The following is a 10796-nucleotide window of genomic DNA, read 5'->3' as shown; positions in this document are numbered from 1 at the left end:
GAGAATTTTAGCATCTATGTTCATCAAAGATATTGGCCTGTTGTTCTCTTTCTTTGTTGGGTCTTTACCTGGGTTGGGTATCAATTTGATGTTAGTTTTGTAAAATGATTTGGGGAGAGTTCCATCTTTTTCAATTGCCCGGAATACCTTCAGTAGGATTGGTATCAGCTCCTCCTTAAATGTCTTGTAGAATTCTGCTGGAAAGTCATCCGGACCAGGGCTTTTTTTTTTGTAGGTAGTTTTCTTATTATGTAGTCAATTTCCTTGATTGTTATTGATCTATTTAGGGTCTCAATTTCTTCTTGTTTCAACCTAGGCAGGTTGTGTGATGTCAGAAAGTCCTCCATTTCCTTAAGGTTTTCAAGTTTGTTTCCATACAAGTGTACGTAGTAGTCTCTAATAATCTTTTGTATTTCTTCAGGATCAGATGTGACTTCATCTTTTGTGTTTCTGATTGTGTTTATTTGGGCTTTTTCTTCATTGTTCTAAGAAAGGCTGTCATAGGTTAAAGCACACTACTTTTAAAATTTTACTGCTTTGGCTTGAAAAAGGGAAACAAATGTTTTTGCTACCTTTCTCTTAAGAGTTTAAGTCATTCGATAATATGAAAAGATTACTTGTAACACATATTAAGTTATGGGGTATAATAACGGAACAGACACCTAGGAACACACCACCAAGCATAAGGAGGAGAACGCATTCACCCATGCACTCCTCACCACCCTGATCCTCCTCTCTCCCCACACATAGGTTTGCATCTTTACGTAGGTACATATCCCCAATGTATTGTATTGTATTCCTGGTTTTAAGTTTTCTAAAAATGATACTATGCTATGTTTAATCCTCTGTGCCTTTATGTTCATACTCAGTTTTGTTTCTATGATTCACTCATGTTCTATGTGGCTATTGTTCATTTACTCACTGTTGTTTGATATTCCATTCTGTGACTATAGTAGTAGGATTTATGCACCCATTTTAACAATCAGTGGACATGTGGTTGGTTTCCCGGCTGTTGCTGATTTACTATTTATATACTTGTAAAAACTACTATCATAATCTTGTAAATTTGATGTATCTCCTGGCATTCATGTACAAGAGCTCCCCGTGGAGTGAAATTCCTGTGCTGCACATAAGCAAATGATCAATATTATAACAACATGCCAACTTGTCTGCCAGGGTAGTATACCAAGTTTTACATCCCCACCAACAGTAGACAGAAGTCCCTCTGAGCCACTGTTTTCAAAGCTTGATGTTACCAGATAGTACTTACATTTTGTCAATTTAGTGGATATGAAATTGTGTCTCATCATGGTCTTAATTTGTATTCCCTCAATTAATAAGTAGGGCACTGTGGTGGCTAGTTTTATTGGTCAATTTATATGTCAAATAGTATCCAGTTATTAAATCCAACACTAATCTAGATGTTGCTATAAATCGTATCTCTATAGGAGACTGGTTAAATTGCTGCATGTTCCTAAAAGGGATATCAAACAGCAATTAAAAAAAAAAAGGCTTGCTTTGTCAGATTATCTAGACTTCTAAAGCTCTATTCTTTAAGGCAGTATGGTATTAGCACAGAAACTATCAGTTTTCCAGTGTTTTGGTGGTTAATATCCACAATCAGTTGACTTAAGTAAAGGAGACTGCCCTAGAGAATGTGGGTGGACCTCATTCAATCAGTTGAAGGCCTTTACAGCAAAACACTGAAGTTTCCTGGATAAGAAGAAATTATGCCTCAAGACTGCAGCACCAACATCTGCCTAGGTTCCAGCCTGCGGACATGCCCTGCAGACTCTGGACTTGCCAGCCCCCAAAATCATGTGAACCAGTTCCTTAAAACACACATTCTGGATGTAACTCCTTTGTTGTTAACTGTATTATAAATGTATTCTCCCAGAATGTGATCTGACATCTTGTTTATTTGTGGGGGTTTTGGCGAAGAGAGGTTTTTCACTTTAATGAAATCAAATTTATCAATCTTTTCTCTTAAAATTTGGGCTTTTGTAATAAAGATATTTTCTTTTGTTTTTCAGTAGTTTTACAATTTTTTGTTTTTACATTTCAGTTTTTAGTCAGTTTGGAGTTGTTTTTTGTGCAATGTGAGGGAGATTTTTTTTTTTTCTTTTCTCATAGGAAAGTTGATTTCCAAAGGTTCAGGAACTGCCAATGGATAGTGCACCCTTTCCCGTATGATCTATAAAACCATCTCTCTCAAACAGCAAGTTCCAACATATACATGGATATTTTTATCTCTTGCTTGTGGTTGGTTCCACTGGACATTTTGTCTATGATGTGCTAATACTACACTGCCTTAAATAACATAGCTTTATAAGTCTTGATAAGCCTTTTTATTGTTGTATAATAGTCCCTTTTAAGGAATATTGTAACAATTTAACCAATCTTCTGCAGATGGGCATTTGAATTGTTTCTAATTGGGGCTGTCAAGAATAAAGTTGGGAGCAGAATTGCTCAGTGGAATACTTTAAACAGTATAGCTGCTGAATTATATGGTAGGTTTAAGTTTACCCTTAGGAAACACTGCCAGTTTTCTAAAACATTTTAAACTATTTGCATATTCACCAGCAGCAAATGAGTTCTAAGTGCTACACATTCTAGTCAATACCTGGTATTGTCTGCCACATTAACTTAGGTATTCTGGTGCACATGTAGCCAAATATGGCCTTAGTTTGTATTTTTTTGATGAGTAGTATTACAAACCTTATAATTTGCTTGTTGGTCATTTGGATATTTCTTTTTTTGTGAAATGCCTGTTCTAACCTTTTGCTTACTTTTATTCTTTTTCTTTTTAAAACTGTTTATTTTAAAGTTGTGGGGTATAATTCAGGATTAGGTATACAAGTGGTCACTGTACAGTACAGGTAAAGGTTGGGCTTCCCTTTGTTCCCAACTTTGCCTGGTTTGAGATCAGGTACCCTTATGGATGTTATGTGTCCTCCCTCGCTCCCCTGGCAGTGTCCTGCTAAACTGCCAATCCTTTTCTTATTATTTCATATTATGATAAATGTCCAGGATCTGCTTATGAGTGAGAACATGTGGTACTCTGTTCTTTGTTTCTGTGACAGATTACTGAGTATTATGGATTCTAAATCCATCCATCCAAGTTGCTGTGATGTCCATATGTTTGTCCTTTATGGCTACATAATATTCAATCATGTATATGTGCCACATTTTTTTTTTTTTATCCAGTTCAGTTTTGTTTTTTTTTTGAGTTGGAGTCTCACTCTGTCACCCAGACTGGGTGCAGTGGCCACTCCCGGCCACCGCAGCCTCAGCCTGCTGGGCTCCGGCGATCCTTCCGCCTCAGCCTTCCGAGTAGCCGGAATTACAGGCATGTGCCACCACGCCCGGTTGATTTTTTTATTTATTGTAGAGATGAGGTCTCGCTGCCCAGGTGGGTCTCGAACCCACGGCCAGTTCAGTTTTGATGGGCAGCATGGTTGGTTCCATGTTTTTGCTATTGTGAACAGTGCTGCAGTAAACATGCATGTGCAGCTATCTTTTTGGTAGAATGACTTGAGTTCCTCCAGGTATATTCCCGGTAGGGGGAATGCTGGGTCATATGGAAGGTCAATTCCTAGTTCTTTTAGGAATTGCCACACTGCTTTCCACAGAGGTTGAACTAGTTTGCATTCCCACCAGCAGTGTAGAAGCATTCCCTTTTCTCCACATCCTCATCAGCATTTGTTGTTTTTTGTTGTATTGATGATGGCCATCCTTACTGGGGTTAGGTGTTATCTCAGTGTGGCTTTGATTTGCATTTCTCTGATGATGAGTGAGACTGAGTACTTTTTCATGTGTCTGTTTGCTGCCCGTATGTCTTCTTTTGAGAAGTGTCTATTCATGTCTTTTGCCCATTTTTTAATGGGACTGTTTGTTTTTACCTTTCAACACGTTTGAGTTCCTTGTAGATCCTTGTTGTTAGGCCTTTGTCATATATACAGTTGGCAAATATTTTTGCCCATTCTGTGGGCTGTCTCCCCAATCTCTTGATGATTTTTTTTTGCTTTGCAGAAGCTTTCAGTTTAATGAGGTCCCACCTGTCTATCTTATCTCTTATGGCAGGGACATCTGGAGTTTTGATCAGGAGTTGGTTGCCTACCCTTATTCCCATAAGGGTATCTCCTGTGTTTTCTAAAATTCTTATAGTTTGAGATTCTACGTTTAGGTCTTTGATCCATTTAGAGATGATTTTTGTGTATGGTGTTAGGTAGGGGTCCTGTTTCAATCTTCTGCATGTGGTCAGTCAGTTTTCCCAGCACCATTTACTGAATAGGTTCTCCTTTCCCCAGTGGTTGCTTGTTGGGGCTTTGTCAAAGATGAGGTGGTTGAGAAGTTGAGGTTTTGCTTCCAGAATCTCTATCCTGTTCTATTGGTCTATATGACTGTTCTTATATCAATACCAGGCTGTTTTGATGATTGTAGTCGTATAGTAAAGTTTAAAGTCTGGAAGTGTGATACCTTCTGCTTTGTTTCTTTTTCTGAGAATTGTTTTGGCTATTCATGGTCATTTGTATTTCCATATGAATCTCCGTATTGTCATTTCCAGGTCTGAGAAAATGATGTTAGTAATTTAATGAGTATTACCTTTTGCCTACCTTTAAACTCAAGTATTTGCCTTTTTTATTAACTTGAAGAATTTCTTTATAAATTCTATATACCAGTACTTTGTCAAATACAGGTATTGCAAATATCCTCCTCTAGCCTATAATTTGCCTACTTATTAATAATATATTTTTATGAGAAGACATTAATTTTAACAAACTCCAATCTGTTATATTTTATTTTCCAGTTAATGCTTTTTGTATCTCATTTAAGAAATCTTTACCTACCCACAGTCATAATGCCACTACTCTATCTTTTCTTCTGAAAATTTTATTGCTTTAACATTTATATTTAGGTTATGATCTATCCTAGAAGAATTTTTATAAGTGGCGTTAGGTAGGGGTCGAGGACCAATTTTTTCTATATGAATATCAAGCAGTTCCAGAATCACTTACTGAAAAGAGCATTCTTTTTACTGAACTGCTATATTATGAGTGGGTTAATTTCTGAACTTTCTATTCTGTTTCATTGGCCAATATGTCTAGTCACTGTACCATTATCACACTATACAAAGTGTTACAGCTTTATAATAAGCTTTGAAATCTGGTGGTGTAAGTCTTCCAACTTTTTTCTTCAAAATGTTCTTGGCTATAATAGATCCTCTGGATTTCTGTATGAATTTTAGAATCAGTTTATCAGCTTCCATAAAAAAAAACCTACTAGGATTTTGGATGGGATTACATTGATGCTGTCAATCATTTGGGGAACAACTGACATCTAAATAATATCAAGTCTTCCAATTGATAAACATGGAATGTTCTATTTATTTGGGTCTTATTAAATTATTCTCTGAAAAATTTATAGTCTTTAGTAAAGAGATTTTGCAATATTTTTATGTTATTTGAAGTAGATTTTTAAAAAATTTGATTGATTGATTTTTAATTTAATTTTCTAGCACTTGCTAGTATATAGAAATATCATTGATATTTACATATCAACCTTGCATGTATCAATCTTGCTAAATTCACTTAGTTCTGGTTCTTTGCATTTTCTATATATATAATCATGTTATCTGAAAATAGATAGCTTTACATCTTTCTTTTTGATCTTTAAATTTTATTTAATTGTATTGGCTAGCTAGGATTTCCAGTACAATCTCTTGTATTGCTCCTAATCTTGGGGGAATAGCTGTCAATATTTCACCATTGAATAGGACTGCTTTTGTTTTTTTTAAAGACACTCTTCAAGTCTGAGGAAGTTCTTTGCTATGAATATTATGAGTGGGTGTTAAATTATGTCAAATACTTTTTCTGCAACTATTGAGATGACTTAAATCCCATCTTCATGACATTAATCTCCAAACTCTAATTATCACCTCAAACTTCTCTCCTAAGTGCCAAGCCTACATATGCTTCTTTTTTTTTTTTTTATGCCTTGGAACTGCATTTGGATGTTCCACACCAGATAACACTTTTTGGGGGGGCCTGATACAGAGCCTATCACATAATACCTTTCAAGTTATTAGCTGAGTAGACGTGGCGTCAATATTAACTTGGCTAAATTTTTAGCTACTTTTAATGCAGGCTTTTTTGTGGGGGAGGGGAGCTGGAAAGTTTATTTGAATACCAACTTTTTGCCAGAATAACATTGTGACTTGGCCTAAAAGAAATTAATAAACTTTCAATGCTTTTATTAGCAGTATTACAGCAATCATTTACTGATTGCTTACTTTAACCCACACACTTTATAGACATTATCTCATTTAATCCTAACAACCCTAAGAGCTGGACTTTAAAGCTGGATTTTTGCTGTCCAGATTTAAAGATGAGAACATTGCAGCCTAGGGAAGTTAAGCAACCCGAATAGACAGTACGCAATGGAGCTGGGATTCAAACCCAGACTGACAGATTCTGGGGCAGAACGACCATACTGTATTGTATCTTAAGAATCATCATTATGGAAATAAAATCTATAAAGTACTAACTCCCATCACATTCCTAAAGCTCGCTGCAACACTGAACTCCTAATCTCCTAACCTTAGAAAGGGATCAGGGCAAGAACCAAGGCTGTGACACCTACCATGCAGATTCCTTGGAGACAAAAACAAAACTAATATAACTTTACTTTGGACAGCTAGAAATTCGACTGCATTGTTTATTTAAGTATACCCCTTAAAATAAAATCCAAACTCCCTATTATGGCCTATACACGCTTTATCATCTGGTCTTGTGTAATGTACCAGTCTTATGGTTTACCACTACCTCTCTTAAATGCTGTGCCTCTGCCACCCTGAATTTTGGCCACGCTTTTTCTTCTCTTTAGGACTCGGTACATCTTGTTACTACTGCCGGCCACGGATATTGTGCCTCCCTCACTTCTCCCTCCTTCCCTCGGCTGCTTCTCTCTCTCGGTCTCAGGTGACTTTCTCTAAGGAGCCTTTCTGAACCTCTCCGGTCTGGATTCAACATCTTTCCCCGGTGCTTTCACAGTCTGTTTGACTTTCCCCACCACTACATGTATGGCGCCCCTCATCCATATTTTAACGGCTTAAATACCCGAATCTTTATTAGACTGCAGGCTTAGCAATAGCAAATACCAGGTACCTGCCGTGTTCAAAAACAGATCTCCTGTCTCCTGAACAAAATCTAATAGAAAGCAGACCTTTGATAGTTGTTAAGTGCATGAATTTTTGTTTCCACAGACTGTCTCTATCTACGCTAATGCAGCATCTTTTATTCCGAGATTGTCTTCCAGTATTAACGTAAACCTATATATGTTAAAGTGTTAAAAAAAAAAACAAAAAAAACTTTACTTTAACCCAATACCCATGTAACTCACTTCTTCTTCAAAAGAAATTATTTACATACTTCAAATTCATTAACTTGATATATGTAGCTATAAAAGTTTCTCCTTGAGCAGTTTTGCTTATAGATATCCCAGGGGACAGGGCTTTGATCTCCAAGCAAAAGATTTAGTCCTACACCCCAAAGAATAACCACCCATAAATCACAATTTCTTCTTTCCCAATGTGTATAATGTTTCCTTTCAGATAACACCTGAATATAATACTGTAATAGTTTTCAACTGCTGTGCAATGAAAAATCCCAAATTAAGTTGCTTAAAACAATACCCATGTATTATCTCACAGTTTTATAGATCAGAAATCCAGGCAGGCTCCATCGGGTTCTCTGTTTAGGGTCTCTCAAGGCCAAATCAAGGTGTCAGGCAAGCTAGGCTCTTATCTGGAGGCTCGAAGGAAGAATTCCCTTCCACTCATTAAGGGAGTTAGCAGAATTCAGTCCCAGAAACTGTTTTAAAGTCTTTGCACATGCCCACTCCACCCCAAACCCAGTAACAAACAACGAATCACACCTCTCTTGTGCTTCGATTCTCTCTGACATCTGCTACCTGTCTGAGAAAATGCTCTGCTTTTAAAGGGCTCATGTGATTTCCACTGGGCCCACCTAGATAGCCTCTTTTTAGGGTAACCCCAAGTCAGCTGACTAGAGCCTTAATTACAGCTGCAAAAATCCCTTTTTGCCATGTACAAAACAATCACATTTGTAATATCTCAGCATGGTCAAAGTCCCATGGATGAAGGCAGAAACTCTTGGAGGGCCATGTTGAGAATCCTGGCTTCCACAAGTGCCACTAATAAGAGATGCCATTTATTGTACACTTGTATGTACTTCACATAAACTATCTTACAGATTACTTCAGGTTTCAAAACTCAAGCAGGTGAGGAGGAAGGAAGCTGGCACAGAGTGTTGGAACCCAGGTGAGGTGAGGGTGCCTTCCAGCCAGAAGAGAAGCCCAGTGCAGGAGGATGGAATCTCAATTGGGGTGTAGGCATCTGTGGGGGAAGAGAGGCAGCATCTGCTGTGGTGATGGGAGACTGACTATATAAAGGGGGCTGATCAAATAAGTCAATACCAACCAGTACTCCCAAGATCATGGCAAACCAGAAAAGACTAGAAATGGAGACCAGGGAGACATGATGACTAAATGCAATGTTGCATCCTTGATTGAATCCTGGAACAAAAAAGGGCATAAGTAACAAAACTAATGAAATCCAAAATGTAGTTTACTTAAAATAATGTATCAGCCTGGGCATGATGGTTCACACCTGTAATTCTAGCTCTTTGGGAGGCTAAGGCAGAAGGATCACTTGAAGCAAGGAGTTTAAGACCAGTCTGGGCAACACAGCAAGACCTTGTCTCTAAGAACAACGAAAAAATTAGCCAGGCATGTGGCTTACACCTGTAGTCCTAGCTACTCAGTAGGCTGAGGCAAGAGGACTGCTTGACCCCAGGAGTTCGAGGCTGCAGTGAACCATAATTGTGACACTGCACTCCAGCCTGGGTGACAAAATGAGACTCTGTCTCTAAATAATAACAATAATCATAACAACAATAATAAGTAATGTAACAGCGTTGATTTCTTAGTTCTGACTAATGTACTTTGGTCGTGTAAAACGTAACAGAGCTGGGCTCAGTGGCTCAGCCTGTAATCCCGCACTTTGGGAGGCTGAGGTGAGTGGATTGCCTGAGCCCGCGGGTTCGAGACCCACCTGGGCAACTTGGCGAGACCTCATCTCTACAATAAATCAAAAAATTAGCCAGGCGTGGTAGTGCACGCCTGTAGTTCCAGCTACTTGGAAGGATCACTGGAGCCCAACAGGTCGAGGCTGCAGTGGCTGGGAGCGGCCGCTGCACTCCAGTCTGGGTGACAGAGTGAGACTCCAACTCAAAAAAAACCAAAAAAAACCACACAACAGTAGGGGAAACTGAGTAAGGGAAACATGAGAACTCTATGTACTATCTATGTAACTTTTTCTGTAAATCTAAAATCATTCCAAAATTAAAAGTTTATTTAAAAAGAAGATACAGGGGCCAGCTTGAAGAAGCTCCTACTACTCAGATCTAAAACAATCAAAGCATCAAAATTAGCAATAATAGTAATGAAGTATATACAACCCACTGAACAAAACAGGAAACTATCAGTCTATATTAGCATAAATTAATAAATCAATAAATTGATGGAAGGGGAATAGGATATTGACACAGTCACAAAGTACTCCCCGTCAAAATCCTTATTAATTACAGACAGAGAAAACTTTACATGGAGGCTATGGTGTCAGCCTTCAAGACCGGCCCATCCATCCTCAACAGCAACCTGGCCAACTTAGGGGCAAGTGTTTCTGGATGCTAGACTCAGGCTGATTATCTGCACCTGAATTTAATGAAGGGGCATTTTGCTCCCAACATCACCTTTGGTCACCCTGTGGTAGAAAGCCTTTGAAGGCAGCTAGGCCAGGACCCTTTATTTGACATGTGCATGATGGCATCCAGGCTGGAAGAGTGGACGAGGTCAATGGCTGCAGCAGGAGCCAATCAGTATACCTTTCATCTCGAGGCTACTGAGAACCCAGGGGCTTCGATTAAAGACATTCGGGAGAATGGAATGAAGGTTGGCCTTGCCATCAAGCCAGGAACCACAGTTGAGTACTCAGTACCGTGGAATAATCAAATAGACACGGCCTTGGTTATGACAGTGGAACCTGGGTGTGGAGGACAGAAATTCATGGAAGATATAATGCCAAAGGGTCACGGGTTGAGAACCCAATTACCATCTCTGGATACAGAGGTCGATGGTGGCGTAGGTCCCGACACTGCCCATAAGTGTGCAGAGGCAGGAGCTAACATGATTATGTCTGGCAGTGCCACTATGAAGAGTGAAGACCCAGGTCTGTGATCAACCTGTTAAGAAGTGTTTGCTCAGAAGCTACTCAGAAACGTTCTCTTGATCGATGAAACCACGAGGAGCCCAGTGTTCCTGCTTATAACATCCCCTTTTATCTGGAAAACGAGAATATTGACTACCAAATCATACTGCAACTGAAGGAGTCCTGCTTTTCCGAGCAATTTATTCATTTCAGCAATTAAAATCTATTGTGCAGATTTTAGATTAGAAATTGATGTGTTTAACAACATTTTTAGTGATGCAATTTGAAGATTAGTGTGGTGAAATACTCAGTTTTTACTGGGAGACTTGACTTTTATAAAGAGTAAAAACATGGCTGTATTAAGAATACAAACAGAAATGTATCTTAATGGCTAAGGAGGGCATGTTAGCTACAGTATAAAAAAACATTCTTTTCTGTATTTCTAAAAAGAATTTTGCTATTTCTCAGCTGTTTTCCAAAAGCAAAGGAAGTCCTTATGTTTTTCCTA

The 10796-nt window shown here is 38.5% G+C and overlaps 1 pseudogene; it reads left to right on the top strand.

Annotated features, from left to right (window-relative positions):
* The first annotated feature begins 9693 nt into the window (after positions 1-9693).
* Positions 9694-10376, top strand: LOC103262858 (annotated as a pseudogene).
* Positions 10377-10796: the final 420 nt, after the last annotated feature.

This window comes from Carlito syrichta, unplaced genomic scaffold (genome assembly GCF_000164805.1).
Source record: "Carlito syrichta isolate Samal-C Ts95f unplaced genomic scaffold, Tarsius_syrichta-2.0.1 Scaffold304635, whole genome shotgun sequence".
NCBI classification, from domain to species: Eukaryota; Metazoa; Chordata; class Mammalia; order Primates; family Tarsiidae; genus Carlito; species Carlito syrichta.
This window is presented reverse-complemented; position numbering and strand designations above follow the sequence as displayed.